The sequence below is a fragment of the Marmota flaviventris genome, chromosome 1, assembly GCF_047511675.1.
Source record: "Marmota flaviventris isolate mMarFla1 chromosome 1, mMarFla1.hap1, whole genome shotgun sequence".
Classification (NCBI taxonomy): domain Eukaryota; kingdom Metazoa; phylum Chordata; class Mammalia; order Rodentia; family Sciuridae; genus Marmota; species Marmota flaviventris.
Window position 1 is genome coordinate 24,594,768 of NC_092498.1, and position 16,170 is coordinate 24,610,937.

The 16,170-nt window shown below is 41.2% G+C and overlaps 1 pseudogene; it reads left to right on the forward strand.

Moving 5' to 3' along the window:
- The first annotated feature begins 13,141 nt into the window (after window positions 1-13,141).
- On the forward strand, window positions 13,142-13,217 carry LOC114104148 (U6 spliceosomal RNA; annotated as a pseudogene).
- The last annotated feature ends 2,953 nt before the right edge of the window (window positions 13,218-16,170 follow it).

Here is a 16,170-nt window from a genome sequence, read left to right on the forward strand (position 1 = left end):
TGGCTATTGATTTGCCTCTTGATATATTAGGATACCCTGCCGTCTCTGGGAAGAAAAGTAGACATCAGATTTCTTGGAAGAGGTTAGTGGCACCCTGACATTTTCCTGGAGACATGACCTGTGTACAGCTAGGTAGGCAGGGTGGTGGGCCCAATTTAGCAGTACAAAGACTGGTTCAAAATTTTGGGCTTTTTGTTTGTTTTTTTGTTTTTTGGTATTGAGGATTGAACCCCAGGGTGCTTTACCACTACCACTGAGCTATATCCCAAGACCTTTTATTATATATATATATTTTAGTTATAGTTGGACATGATACCTTTATTTTCTTTATATGTGGTGCTGAGGATCAAACCCAGGGCCCTGCATGTGCTAGGCAAGCGCTCTACCGCTGAGCCACAACCCCAGCCCCTAGACCTTTTTATTTTGAGACAGGGTCTCACTGAGTTGTTAGGGTCTCCTTAAGTTACCGAGGCTGGCCTAGAAATTGGGATACTCCTGCCTCAGCATACTCCTGCCTCAGCTTCCTGAGTTGCTGGGATTATAAGCATGTACCACCATACCTGGACTTTTATTTTTTATTTTTTCCGAGTTTAACCTTCTCTTTCTAATACTTTCCTCTGACAAATGCCTTCTATCCTCTACCCACATGAACCCTTTTATGTCTAACTATACTCCCCAATATGTCCTGGCTCTTGCTTCCATTTCCAGTGACTACTTTGAGAAACTAGAATATCAGTGGTGCATCATATCTCACTACTCACTGAATTATGTATTCTTTGAGATCAGGAATTATAATTCAGACTGATCCCCCTGCCACAAACACACCTTATTCAACACTCTTTTGGCTCTTGATCCTCCTTCAATCTATTTCCCCAACCCATGCATCACACAGAACATTAAAACAACCTATTAGCCAGGCATTGGTGGCATGCCTATAATCCCAGCTACTTGGAAGGCTGAGGCAGGAAGATCAAAAGTTTGAGGTCAACCTTGACAACATAGCAAGACTTTCTCAAAAATAAAATAAAAAGGGCTGAGGATGTAGCTTAGTGGTAAAGCACTTGCCAAGAATGTACAAGTCCCTGGATTCAACCCCCAGAACCATTAAAGACACAACCAGAAAGCAAACAAAAAACCCTAACAAATTAGCACCACCCCTACATTGTACATCCTGTCTCCTCAGGAAGTTTTTTTTTAAATTTCTAAACTAATTCATTCTAAAGAGTTGATAGTTGCTATGGCTTATTATTTGTCTACCCACCCTGCCACTACTGCAAATTTTCATTTGCGTTAACAGGGGATGTTGGATCCAGTTTGACAAAAAGTAAACCAATCAAGGAATAAACTTGTTGCAGAGTTCAGTGTCAGACCCATGGTGGGGATCTTTGTCTTAGTCCTTCTTGTGGTTTGAATATGGTTTAAGTGTGTCCCCTAAAGTTTCATGTGTTGGAGTGTTGGAAGGTAGTGGTCCTTTTATGAAGAGGGGCCTAGTGAAAGTTAATTAGGTCATGGGGGCATTGTCCTTGGAAGGGACTAATGTTGATCTTCTGGAGCAAGCTCTCATGAGAGTGAGTTGTCATAAAAACAGAAAAACTGGTCCCTCTCCACTCTCTGGCTTCCCTTCTCCCCCTGTGATAGCTTCTATAAACATTTCTACCATTTTGATGCCTTTGGCTGCAAAGTTGTTACTAGAGCCAGGCAGAAGCCAGTGCTATGCTCCTGAATTGTTACAACTGTTGGCTACCTAAACCTCTTTTCTTTAAAAAGTACTCTTCCTCCAATATTTCATATAGCAGCAGAAAAAGTCTAATGTATTACCTTATATTAACAAGAAAATGTTGACTGGTGAGGTCAGAGCTGTTGGTGGGCAGCCTGGCTAGTCAGGCCTTCCCCTGACCCAGCAGGGCCATCCTATTCACAATTAGGAATTTTTAAATTTGCAATTTTAGGCCAGGTATGGTGGTACACAGCTATAATCTCAGTGACCTGGGAGCTGAGGCAGGAGGATCACAAGTTTGAGGCCTAACTTAGCAATACCCTCAGCAATTTAGTGACATCCTATCTCAAAAATAAAAATAAAGCAAGGCCAGGTTGTGCATGCCTGTAATCCCAGTGGCTTGGGATGCTGAAGCAGGAGGATCTCGAGTTCAAAGCCTCAGGCTGAGGATATAGCTCAGTTGGTAGAGAGCTTGCCTCACATGCACAAGTCCCTGGGTTTGAACCCCAGCACCACAAAAACAAACAAAGCCAGCCTCAGCAACTTACTGAGAACCTAAGTAACTCAGTGAGACCCTGTCTCTTAATTAAAAAAAATACAAAAAAGAGCTGAGGATATGGCTCAGTGGTTAAGTGCTCCTGGGTTCAATTCTTGGTACTCAAAAAAAAATAAAAACGGATGGGGATTTAGCTTAGTGGTAAAGAGCCCCTGTGTTTAATCCCAGTATGAAAGGAAGGAAGGAAGGACTAGAGGAAGGAAAAGGACAAAGGAAGGAAAGAAAGTCAATCTACAACTTTAGTAGCCAGAACAAAATTGGCTACATGGCATTTTCCAGTTTCCTTGCTGTCCACAATGTTATTTTGTTGTTTCTGGGTCCTTTCTCTTCCACCTTAAGCCCTGGCCCAGTCTCAGATGCTGCTAGCTCTGTATGGACTTAACACTGGTATGCAGAATCTCAGCCTCTGAAAACTCCCCTAGATCTACTTGTCACCGGATCCCCTGCATACTGTCCGTAGGCTTCTTACAGAGAGCTGCTCCTCACCCTCTATTCAAGACCTAGGCTTGAAACAAAATCAGAAAAAGGGACCAGAATCCCATTAACTAAGACCAAATTCTATTTAGCAACAGCCTGCTGAGTCCAGGAGCTTCCAGATGTATGTTACAAAGGGCAAGTTTCTATTCCAGTAGTTTGCCAACTCTGAATTTTGGTCCAGGACTAGTATTCTCTGCCATCCACCTCACCCTACACTATTCCTCAAAATAAAGTTGAGAATGTCCCTGAGATAAGGAAATGACTCAGATCTCCCTAAATGTGGAGGTCAGCTTAACACTTTCTTTTCCTTTGTGGTGCTTGGATGGAACCCATGGCTTTGCACATGCTAGGGAAGTGATTTACCACTGAGTTACATCCCCAACCCCAGCTTAATTCTTTGAAGGGAGGGATTAGAAAGGTCAAACCCAGCTCTGGGACATCCTTTAATGGTGAGATGCTCTGGATTTCAATGGCCTGCACTGGTGTTAACATGAAGCTCTTGTTGCCAAAGTCACAGGCCAGAGGCCTGACTCCAGGGCTCCCAACAAACCAGGTCTGGCTGCTGGTTCCAACAATCTAATAGAAAAGTTAATGGTGAAAAGCAGAAAACGAACATTAATCAATGCAGCCATATGGGACCAGGTGTGGTAATGCACGCCTCTAATCCCAGTGACTCAGGAGGCTGAGGCAAGAGGATCACAAGTTTGAGGCCAACCTCAGCATTCTAGTAAAGCCCTCAGCAACTTTGGGGCCTTACTAGAATGGCCTTTGTGAGACCCTGTCTCAAAATAAAAATAAAAAGGACTGGGAATATGGCTCAGTGGTTAAATGTCCCCATTCAATCCCAGGTACTGGAAAAAAAAGAAAAGGAAAAGAAAAGAAAAATAAGGAGGGCTGGGGATGTGGCTCAAGCGGTAGCGTGCTCGCCTGGCATGCGTGCGGCCCGGGTTCGATCCTCAGTACCACATACAAACAAAGATGTTGTGTCCGCCGAGAACTAAAAAAAATAAATATTAAAAAATTCTCTCTCTCTCTCCCTCTCCCACTCTCTCTAAAAAAAAAAAAAAATAATAAGGAAAGAAAGAAAAGTATGTGGGGCATGTAGGGAAGACAAAGTGAGATCCAGCATCTCAACCTTGTCTCTGGGGTCCTGACAGGAGCTTTAGTTTAAACAGAGGAAGAATGGGGCAGGAGACAAGAGTGGCAAAATTAAATAGTATTGGTCAAACCGTGATCTGGTCAAACATTATTTCAGTTTTTGGTCCTACAAGGTAGATCCAGAGAAGCCCTTGGCACTTGAGGGGGGCGATTTCTACTTCCTGCTCAGTATGTTTACCTATCAGACCTATGATCTGATAGAAAGGGACAATCAGTTCCCATGAGATAACTATTCCCACTTGGGAATCAGGGGGCAGTCTCATCATGGGGTGATTTCCTGGAAGGTGTAGAAAGACTGAAGACTTCTAGGTGCCACTCCAAGGGTCTGAAACAGGATGTTATACACACTGAGAAGCAAATGTCTCTACAAATCATGTCTCAGTCCTGAAGAGGGATAAATAGGTTAGGTAAATTTAGGACTAATAAACTTTGTCTTAGTTTTTAGATGAACACTCTTTAAATGATTAGCATGCCTATACGCAGAGCTAACAAGGAATCTGAAGACAAATACAAAATGAAATTAGAGATGCCAAGCTTTATCCTGATTTTAATTACCCATCAGGCATCTGTAGGCCTGAGTACAGAGTCACTGCTCTTAGCAAAGGCAACTGCTCTGAGTCCCTGTTATATGATCATAAGCAGCTCTGAAGGAGTTTGCACTGGTGTCTGAAATAAAATGGCCAAGCTAAAGGAATAATGTGAATAAACAGACAACACGAGGAAGAGTAAATTCTCTCCTACGTGTGGAATTCTAAGATACATGAAGGAGAGTCCCACTGGAAAACCAGTACCATTGCTCACTGTTCCTTTCCTATTTCCACAGCCCAGGCTGAGCCTTAGAACTGGAGAGAAGACAAAGCCGGCTCCCTTCCAGTCCCCGATTCATCCTGCCTGGCTCTGCCTGGTCCCCACCTCAAATCACTGGTTAGAAATGTGGTCCCTTCAGTCATCTTCTGCCCAGTCATCTTGACCCTTTGTGCTCCCTGATACTGATTTGATGACATAATAAACACCACAGTGAGTCTTTAGGAGAGGGGAAGCACCATAATCCTCAGTTAGGTAGGAATTTTGAGATTAATGATGAGCATCAGTGAGACTGGAAGAATTGTGGGGAACATATGAAAAAAAAAGAGAGATTATTAAAAAGAGAGAAGGAGAAAAAGGAATGAGAGGGCTGAACCTGAAGAAATCCTCTAACCAGTGAACCAAGTCAAGGTCATCCCCCACAATCCAAAGTCATCCTCGCAGTTATTTCTATGGCTGAGTAGATTTCTGCAGCTGCATGATCTAAGCAAATCAGCCACATAAACAGAGCAGCCAGGGAGCCTTTGTTCCTAACCCCACTTCTCTAATCATAAAGGAGTTTTATCATTACCTGTAGGCTTCCAGGTGATGTGTTTCCCAGTTTATAACCCTGGAACCAGACTTGGACTAACCTGGACCGTGGAGGAGGCTCTTCACTCAGTTCTCTGACTCACCTGCTTGCCAGCAGATTTTACCGCTCAGCACCAAAAGGGCAAAGTGGGTCTGGGCCAGCCCTGCTGTATGCAAAACTGGAGTTATGGAGATCCAGATTTTCCCCAGAATGATGCCTTTGGGAGGTGATTATGTATGTGTTTTTTTCATTTATCTTTTGCTTTCCAAAAGCATCTCTGAAGGGTTTCTTCAGCTTTCCTACAATTCCATTTTTTAAAAAACATTTTCTTTGGCATAAAACGATATTACTTTGGAAAAAAACCGGTGGGGCTGGGAGAGGATTGAAAAAGAAAACAATCACACGTGACTCCATTGTCATTAATACACCTGTCACTTGTTAGCATTTGGAATATTTTTCCCTTTTCTCTTATTTTCTCATCTTTTCTCCTATGTGCTTCTTTTCCTTCTAAATATTAAAGGTTCACCTCTTTTTATGATTTTTCAAAAGTAATTAATGTACATGATGCAAAGTACAAAAGAAAAAGTAACATTCCTTCTCCACCCTTCTCCCTGGTGACTTCTGTTAAGTCTTACATGTCTTTACAGAAAACAGCTTTTCGTATAAAATATGTGACTGAGGGAGTGAGCCTGGGGGGTGGAACTCAGTGCTAGGGTGCTTGCCTAGCATACACATGCCCTGGATTCAATATCTACCACCACCAAAGAAAAAAATATATAGCCATGTGTAGTGGCACATGCCTGTAATCTCAGCTATCCAGGAAGCCGAGGCAGAATGATTGTCAAGTTTAAGGCCAGTATTGGCAACTTAGTGAGATCTCAACTGAAAATAAAAACTAAAAAGGGTTTAGGATATAGTTCAGTGGTAAAGTACCTCTGGGTTCAATCCCTAATGCTGAACCCCCCCCACACACACACACACATATGGAGGTAGGGGTTGGGATGCACTGTGAGGGCCAAGAATAGACAGCAGATCTGTTTCTATGAGAGTATATATAATTTGATCCACATGAGCATCTTCCCTGGTATCAGAATTTCAAGATGTAAAAACTTTAGAGCAGAGGCAGGGTGTACCTGGCCATGTAACTAAAATTAGAAGAGAGAGAACCCTAGAGCTAATAGAGAGTCTGAATCTAGCTCTTTCTGAAGTTGATCCATGCTGTTCGCTTTCCATGGGTTAGTTGTTTGAACTCCCCCAGAGTTCATGACCAATAAATTCCCTTTCTGCTAAAATTCACTTGAATCAGATATATATCATGTTCTAACAAATTAGCCCTTTTTATTTTTATTTTTTATTTTATTGTGATGCTGGGGATTGAACCCAGGGCCTTGAGCATGCAAGACAAGCACTCTACCAACTGAGCTATATCTCCAGCTCAAATTAGCCCATTTTAAAAAAGATTTTAAAGATATATTTACTTTTTACTTGTAGTTGGACACAATGTCTTTATTTTATTTATTTTTATGTGGGTGCTGAGGATTGAACCCAGGGCCTCACACGTGCCAGGCAAGCGCTCTACCACTGAGCCACAAACCCAGCTCCCAAATTAGCCTGTTTTTGACAAGCATTATTTTCTTTCCCTGTACAACCTTCCTATTTCTAATTTTTAAGAATAAAGCAACCCCAAATTAGATAAATTGAAAATCATTAAAACTAAAAACTTCTAAGTTCCAAAAGATACCATCAAGAAAGTGAAAAGATATCCCACAGAGTGGAGAAATTTATAATCTGATAAGGGATTTGTGTCTAGATACATGAAGTACTCTTACAGCTAAGTGATAAGATGACAATTAGTTGGAGGGTGTAGCAGATGACAATTGCTTCAGTGGTAAAACAATTGTCTAGCATGCATGAGGCCCTGGGTTCCAATTCCCAGGGCAGGGGAATTTAACCCAAATAAAAATCGGGAAGATTTCTGTAGATATTTCTCCTAAGAAAAATGTACAAATGTTCAACAGGCATACAAAAAGAAGTTCTACATCATCAGCCACCAGGGAAATGCAAATCAAAACCATAATGAGCCAGGCGTGGTGGCACACACCTATTATCCCAGTGCTTTGGAAGGTTGAGGCAGGAGAATCCTGAGTTCAAAGCCAGTTTCAGCAACTTATGGAGGCCCTACACAGCTCAGTGAAACCCTGTGTCTAAATAAAACATTTAAAAAATGAGCTTCACAGCCACTAGGATGGCTATTTGAAAAAACAAATAATAACACGTGTTAACAACATGTAGGGAAACTGGAATCTCTATATGCTGTTTCTGGAAATATTAAATGGTGCAGTTGCTTTGGCAAACAGCCTGGGAGTTCCTCAAAAAGCTAAATATGAAGTTACAAACCCAGAAATTCTATCTATTCCTAGATGTATCTACAAGGGGAGTGAAAACAGAGCCACATAAACACTTGGACATGAATGTCCATAGCAGCATCACTCATAATAAAGAAGGACAACAACTCAAATGTCTGTCAAATGATGAACAAATTAATGAAATGGGTCTATACAATGAAATATTTCTCAGCAATAAAAAGTACTGAAACGTGCAACAACTTGGAGAAGCCTTAAATACATCAAGCTAAGCAAAAGAAGCCCGTCACAAAGAACCACATATTAGACAATTCCATTGTCTAAAATGTCTAGAAAGACGAATTCATAGAGTCAGAAGTAGATCCACCTATAAATGGGATTAGGCAGGGAACTGGAAATGAGTGACTGCTAATGGGAGCTGATGAAAACGTTCTGAAGCTGTGGTGACGACTTTGAAACTTTGTGACTAGTCTAAAACACTTTAAATGGTCCAATTATATAGTATATGAATTTTGTCTCAATGAAGCTATTATAAAAAAGAATAGCTTATTGAGTGGATGTATCAATGAGATTTTTTGCATAGTTGTCCGACGCAAACTTTCCCTCTATTATTATTTTTTAGTTGTAGATGGACACATAACTCTATTTTATTTATTTATTTTGGGGTACTAGGGATTGAACTCAGGGCCACTCGACCACTGAACCATATCCTCAGCCCTATTTTGTATTTAGAGACAGGGTCTCAATGAGTTGCTAAACGCCTCGCCTTGGTTGAGGCTGCCTTTGAACTAGCGATTCTCCTGTCTCAGTCTCCTGAACAGCTGAGATTACAGAAATAAGCCACTGTACCTGGCCTATATTTTTATTTTTATGTGGTCTGAGGATTGAACCCAGTGCCTCACTGGTAGTAGGCAAGCGCTCTACCACTGAGCCACAACCCCAGCCCCCACTCCCTCTATTATTAATAATGCTTTGTGTTTCACATCATTTAACAAATATTTACAGGTTATCAGGTATGTTGGGAATATTAAAAAAAATCATAAAAGCATCTCATAGTCCAGCCCCAATGCACAGAAGGTAGATAACCAGACAAAGGAGAATGTAGTACGTGCTACTGCATTCAGAGGCCATCTTGCGGTCACACGCTGTGCACTTAAGGAAGTTTTCATTGAGGAGATAGAAACCTCTTCATCTTAAGACAGAAACAAAAGTAGAGCACAGTTGAGCACTCACTGTGACAGACACTGTTCTAAATGCAGTGTATCAAAGGTGGGACTTCCAGAACAGCAGAGGAAACAGTCAGATAGATCCTCTTCCCAGCAAAACAACAAGTCAACTGGCAAAATTGATAAAATAAAACAAAATACAATCATATAAAATCTTTGGAAATTTTTCTAAGAGCATAGAGAAAACAAAGAAATATTATCCAAGATAATCCAAATCTTGGTAAGAACAACAAGTCTATGACATTTAAGCCATGATCTGTTTCCTAACCCCTTCTTCCAGTCATTACGGACTGAGAGGGCTGGGGCCCCTTCACTCTGCCTTCCTCCTTCCATCTAATTTATAGAGTAGAGGTCCTATACCTGGGGGAGGGGGAGGCAAGCAGAAATCACTGGTTTCCACCTTCCTCCCCTACTGCCCATTCACAGAGCTGGGTGTCACCCCAGAAACAGAGGACCTCCCCAGTGCTAATGCAGAGGCACAAGGGTTCTGCCAGGAGGATTGGCAGCCCATAAAGACAAAAGCTTTAGATCTCTGGGGACACAGACTACCCTGGAACAGAGCCTGGAGAACTGCCTAAGGGTGTCTTGGAAAACAACAGAGACTTGATGTAGAGCAATTAAAGAAGGCTGGGAACTCTACCATGCATCAAAAGGGCAGAACAGCTAGAAATGGAACAGAGAACCCAGGAAATAGAAGGAAGAGCCTTCCTGACATCACATTCAAGTCAGGAAGGTTGTGTGCACAGGCCTGGCTGCATGGCATGGTATTGAAAACATCCGGTAAGCCACACACAAAATTATTAACACAGGACAGAAGGACCAATATGCCTCATTGGCACAAAGGCCTCAAACAGAACCTCTGACCAAACAGCAGCTCAACAATAAAGTATTCTGAACAAGGATAACTCTGAGGAAGACAGGATTGAAAGTAAAATCACACTCATCCCTGAAAATTGGGAAGATTGAGGACTTGCCCAAGGCTCTGCTCTATCCTGAGAGATCAGAGAGGGAAGCTCCAAGTTACTAGGTCCTGGCTAGACAAGGGACAAGAAAGTAAACTCCTTGAGCTGCAAATTTTTCCCTGGGATGGACAAAACTCAGAGTCTCAGTCATAACTGTTAACATAATTTAATAATAAGATTTGGAAAATTTTGATTTGATACTGAGAGAAGATTTGGGATTTAAGTTAATGCTGAAATGGGTTGAGACTTTGAGGATTTGGGAATGGAGTTGAATATATTTTGCGCATGGGATAGACATAAATTTGGGGAAACAAAAGGCAGATTGTGTTGGGCTGAATAGTCAATCTGTTACTAGAGTCCTAGACCAGAAACCTGACTCTGGGGGTCCCAATAAATCAGGTCTGGCAACTTACCCCAAAAAATAAAGGAAAATAATGGTGAAAAGCAAGAAAGGAACTTTAAATCAATATGTTTATATTGAGAAGGCAAAGTGAGTCTGAGGGTCTCAGCCTTATCTTCAAGATTCTAACATGCTCTTTAGGTTGAAATAGAGTAAGAACTGGGACAGGGGACAAGAGTATGCACAATTAAACAGTCTTGGTCAAACTGTGATATAATCGATCACTTCTGCCAAGTGACTCCAGGAGAAATCCTTATTTTTTGAGGGGGCAATTTGCATTTGCTTTGCATTTGGATGTGGGGTGTATAGTTATCAGACCTGTGATCCTGGAAGGGGACAACTTGGGTCCCAGGAAATGATTGCTCTTTTTAGGTGGGGGCAGCCTCACCATGGGTGATCTATCTGCAAGGTTCTGCAGTTCCTGGAAAGTGTAAGGCAAAGACTGGAAACTTCCAGGCACCACCCAGGGTTCTAGAACAGGATGTTGTACAAGCTGGCCGTTGAATGTCTCTTAAAACCTTGAAAATACCTTAGTTACTCTTATCTTGGTGTCCTTAGTCTTGAGGGGGGTAATTTAGGCCTACTGAAACTTGTATTACTATGCCTACTTGTGGACCTAGACAACCCAAAGTTTAAGGTAATAAAGGCAACAGGCACAAAATGAAAGAAGAGATGCTGATCTTCGATCCTGCATTTAGTTACTCAATGGGCATCTGCAGGTCCAAATTAAGAGTCAGTGCTTTTAGCAAATGCAGCTTCTAGTTCTGTTATAACTTCAAAATTCATGCCTAAGTGGGCCCCCAGAATATGGCATTATTTAGAGCCAGGGCCTTTGAAGATATAATTCATTAAGATGAAGACATAAACCAAGTGTGGTGGCACACACCTGTCAACTTCTAGAAACTTGGGTAACTGAATCATGAGGACTACAAGTTTGAGGCAAGCCTCAGCAACTTAGTGAGAACTTGTTTCAAAATAAAAAATAAAAAGGACTGGTAATGTGGCTCAGTGGCAAAGTGCCCCTGGATTTAATCCCTAGTACCAAACAAGAAAAAAAAAGACATAAGATTATGATGGCTCCTAAATCCACTGACTGGAGTCCTTATAACAAGAAGGATCTGGGCACAGTGGTGCTTGCCTGGAATCGCAGTAACTAGGGAGGCTGAGGTAGGTGGAGCACTTGGAAGCCAACCTCAGCAATTTAGTGAGACCCTGTCTCAAAATTAAAAAAAATAATAATAAAATAAAAAGTACTGGTGATGTAGCTTAGAGGTAAAGTGCCCCAGGTTCAACCTCTATTACCCCTCCCCGTCCCCAAAAAAGAAGGAGGCGACATAGAGACACAGCAGACACAGTTACACAGGGAGAATGTGACAATAAAATCAGATACTGCAGTGATCATCTACAAGCCAGGAACACTAAGGATTGCCAGCAGCTACCAGAAACTGGGAGAGGGGTCTCCACAAGGAATCAGCCTGGCTGATACCTTGACCTGGGGCTTCTGGCCTCATGAAATGTGAGAAAGAAAAAATTCTGCAGTTTTAAACCACCCAGAATGTGGTAATTTATTATAGCAACCTTAGGAAACAAGCACAAGTACCAAAACCATTCAATAGGGGAAAGAATAGCCTTTTCAACAAAGAGTGCTAAGACAACTATCTATGTGAGAAAAAAATGAAGTGGGACCCCTACCTCACATCACATACAAAAATGAACTCCAGATGGATCCAAGACCCAAACGTAAGCATTGAAATGTCAGAACTCTTATAAGCAAACATAGGAGTTAGTCTTTATGACTTTGGATAAGGCAATGTTTTCTTAAATATGACACCAAAAGCAAAAAGCAACAAAAGAAAACAGAGAAATTGGAGTTATCAAAATTAATGCTATTGTGCTTTAAAGAACACCATCAAAAAAGTGAAAAGATAACCCATAGAATAGAAGAAAATACTTGCAAATCATATATCAATAAAGGACTTGTAGAAGAATATATTTAAGAATTCCTGTAACTCAAAAACAAGAAGACAAATAACCCAATTTAAAAATAGAAAAAGGAACTGAATAAACATTTCTCCAATGGCATGTGCCAGGAAGCACATAAAAAAGTGCTCATTGTTGGTAATAAATTGTCATCAAAGGGTGAATTTTATGGTACTGAGTTATGTATTGTTAAAAAAACAATTGCATAAAATAATATGTATAAAATTATATTGTTGGTCCTATACTGGGTAAAAATGTAATACATTGGACAATAATAGCACAAAAGAAGCAGGTGAGAGCAAAGCTGTATTTGAGTAAAGAAATGAGACCAGATGGTAACTCAGATCCATGGGAAGAAATAGAGAGAAACAAGAGAGTAAATAATAAGGTTATTATAACAAGCTCTATAAATATATACACCTGCTCTCTTTCTCTCAGCTTTCTTAAAAGTAATCATTATAACACTATATGTTATAATTTGGATATGTGTATGTTGGATTTGTGAAATACATAGAAGTAATATGCATACTGATAATATCACAAAAAAAGAGAGAACACAGCTACTTGGCAGTAAAGCTTATGTATTTCACTGGAACTATTTAAAATGTAAATGCCTAGGTCTGAAGAATTTTAGAAGGATGGGCAGGACTTTCTTAGCCCAAAGAGTGCTGTTGTGAGAGTTTAAAAAGGTAGCCCTTCCTCCCATCAAATGCAGCTCCAGAGCCAATGGCTCTAGCAGAACATGAGTTGAATCAACTACCCATTTTCCCTGTGCACTGAATAATCTGCACATCTGTTAAAAGTGGCATGATCCACATCTGTATTTAAAAATTGTTCCTCTAGGGCTGGGGCCCAGCAGAAGAGCGTGAGGCACTGGGTTCGATCCTCAGCACCACATAAAAATAAATAAACAAAAAATTGTTCATCTACCATACAGAGAAGATTATTAGCATGGCCCCTGAGCAAGGATAACATGCAAATTCATGAAGTGTTCCATATTTTAAAATATAGAATATTTGGGATATATTTAAAGAAGAGGTTACTGCAGGCATGGAAACCACTTTAGAAGGTCAATTAAATAGCTTGAATAAAAAAATTATTCCTCTAATAATTCTTTTTTTTTTTTTTTAGAGAATAGAAGAGAGAGAGAGAGAATTTTTTAATATTTATTTTTTTAGTTTTCGGTGGACACAACATCTTTGTTTGTATGTGGTACTGAGGATCGAACCCGGGCCGCACGCATGCCAGGCGAGCGTGCTACCGCTTGAGCCACATCCCCAGCCCCTCTAATACTTCTAATGTATAAGGACTGTGGGTATATCTCAGTGGTAGACATTTGCTTAGCATGTGTAAGGTCCTGGTTTTGACTCCCAGCATCTTAGTAATGATAACAACAACAATGTACAACTGGGGTTGAGAACTTCTGGGCTTGGGAAGCATTAAAAAAGAACTGAAGTATCAGGTAACTGATTAAATTTGAGAAATGCTGGTTAAGGAAGATTTGGAGGTATGATTCTTGGATTTTTTAGTTCCTAAATCTTAGAGATTGGAAACAAAAATAGAGAAGCTGAAGGGAAAACCTGATTTGGAGGGAATGAGTTCAGTTTTAATTATGTTGAATGAGGTCATGGCAAAGCATTAGGTAGAAGTATCTGACTGACAATTGGAAGAAAAACTATTTTCCGGGCTAGGACTCAGGCTCAGAGGTTAAGTGCCTGCCTAGCAGGTTCTAGGCCCTGGGTTTCATCCCCAGCACTGAAAACAACAACAACAACAACAGTTTTCAGAACTGAAAACACTATATTTAGGACACACTTATAGCATAAGGATAATGAAAATAGATCCTGTTCATAAATGGCCTACTCAGAGCTTTGCCAGGTGCTGGACATCGTATAGCAGCAGTAGGCACGAGGCTGATGGAAGACATAAGAATTATTTACCCTTCAAAACACCTGTGTTTGGACAGTGGCCTGGGCTGGTCAGATAAAGGCACAGATTAGAAAGTGAGGAGTGATCAGGAGGTTGGAGGTGGTCCTGCACCCAATTATGAGGACTGTAAGCAGAGCTGACAAGTGGCAGGTAGCTGAGAAGTGTATTGCCACCTGAGGTCCCAGGTATTGCCCCAAGACCTTGAATTGTTATGATACTCAATTCTTTCTGGAAATTTGAACAAAAGTTAACTCCAGAGCCAGGGTGCAGAATTTCATGAAAGAAAACCTCAGTCATCCTTCCTTAACTGAAGCAGCAGATGGCTGATGCCTGTCAGGGTCCCCTCCCTCCCTCCTTCCTTGCCTTTCTTTCTTTCTTTCTTTCTTTCTTTCTTTCTTTCTTTCTTTCCTTCCTTCCTTCCTTCCTTCCTTCCTTCCTTCCTTCCTTCCTTCCTTCCTTCCTTCCTTCCTTCCTTCCTTCCTTTCAATTCCTAGTGGTCCCCAGGGAATCCAGCAAAGTGGATTTTTTTTATCTATATAATTTTTATACCTTTACTGTATTTATTTATTTTTATGTGGCACTGAGGATCGACCCAGGGCCTGGCATGTGCTAGGCGAGTGCTCTACCACTGAGCCACAACCCCAGCCCAACAAAGTGGATTTTTAAAAAAAATCTTTTTTTTAGTTGTCAGCAGAACTTTATTTTATTTATTTATATGCTGTGTTGAGGATCAAACCCAGTGCCTTACACACAGTGCCTAGACAAGCACTCTACCACTGAGCCACAACCCTAGCCCCCAACAGAGTAGATTCAGTGCAGGGTTTTTCAGGCCACATGAGGGGCACAAGCCATTTCAGAATTTCCCAGTAGGGCAGGAAAACAGAAAATGTTCTTTGATTTTTCTTGCTCCAAAAAGATAAGGCTTGGATTATATTATGCAGGCAAGGTAGATAATATGAAATTCCAGTTAGTAATCTTTGGTTCAGTGTTGGGGTTGGAGGGAGACACCTGGATTTGGCAAGCCCTGGGAATGGAGAGAATGGAGCTCACTGGTGAGCTTAGAACAGTTGGCAGTGAAGGCTATAAATGCTGGAATTCACCTCTGGAAGGAGAGACTGTCTTTACAATGCCAAGTTAGCCAAGCAAGGCGAATGCAGAGTGCCTGTAAGCTTTTCCTTCTCGCCTGACTGGGAATCTCAGAGTTAGTTACTGAGTAACCGGCAGAAGCAATTGATGTGACCCTAAGGCCTTTCATAAAATCAGCAATTTAAAAGCTGTAACCAGACAGTGAATCCAAGGTCAAAAGTTGGGAGAGACCAGATCCTGGACTAAATTGCAGAGCTGCAGGGCAGAGAGAAACCAGTCCAATGCATGTAATGTGGGGAGGCAAGTGAATCAAATGGAAGGGAAGAAATGAATCTGCAGGATTTCAATCAGACTCAGATTGTCTTGATGTAATGGGGACTGAGCCACCAATGACCCAACTGGGTAGGACATTATGAGTTTTGTGCCTTTAGAGTATAAGTATAGACCTTTGGAGTGGACTATGAGTTGTCATTCCCAAATTCCTCTTATCTTCTGTTTCTAACACACACAGGTGTGTTACTAATTACAGGCACCCTTGCAAAACTTTCTTTTTTTGTACCAGGGATTAAACTCAGAGGCCCTTAATCACTGAGCCACATTCCCCAGCAATTTCTGTGTTTTATTTTGAGACAGGGTCCCAATAAGTTGCTTAGGGCTTCGCTAAGTTGCTGAGGCTGGCTTTGAACTTGCAATCCTCCTGCCTCTGCCTCTCGAGCCACTTTGCAAAAACCTTCTAAGGGAACTTGCTTTCTCTTCCTATTCCTGTGGTCAGAGTTCCTGGGTCTCTTTTTCCAGTGCCTAAGCATACCTTATTTTGCCCTTCTCTTGCTGTAATGGAAATATTTATTTGCATGACTCTTTCCCCTCTTTAGACTATGATTTATTGAGGTAGAGCCATTTCTTACAGTTTTGTTCTTGTTGGATGTACTTACTTGGACTTT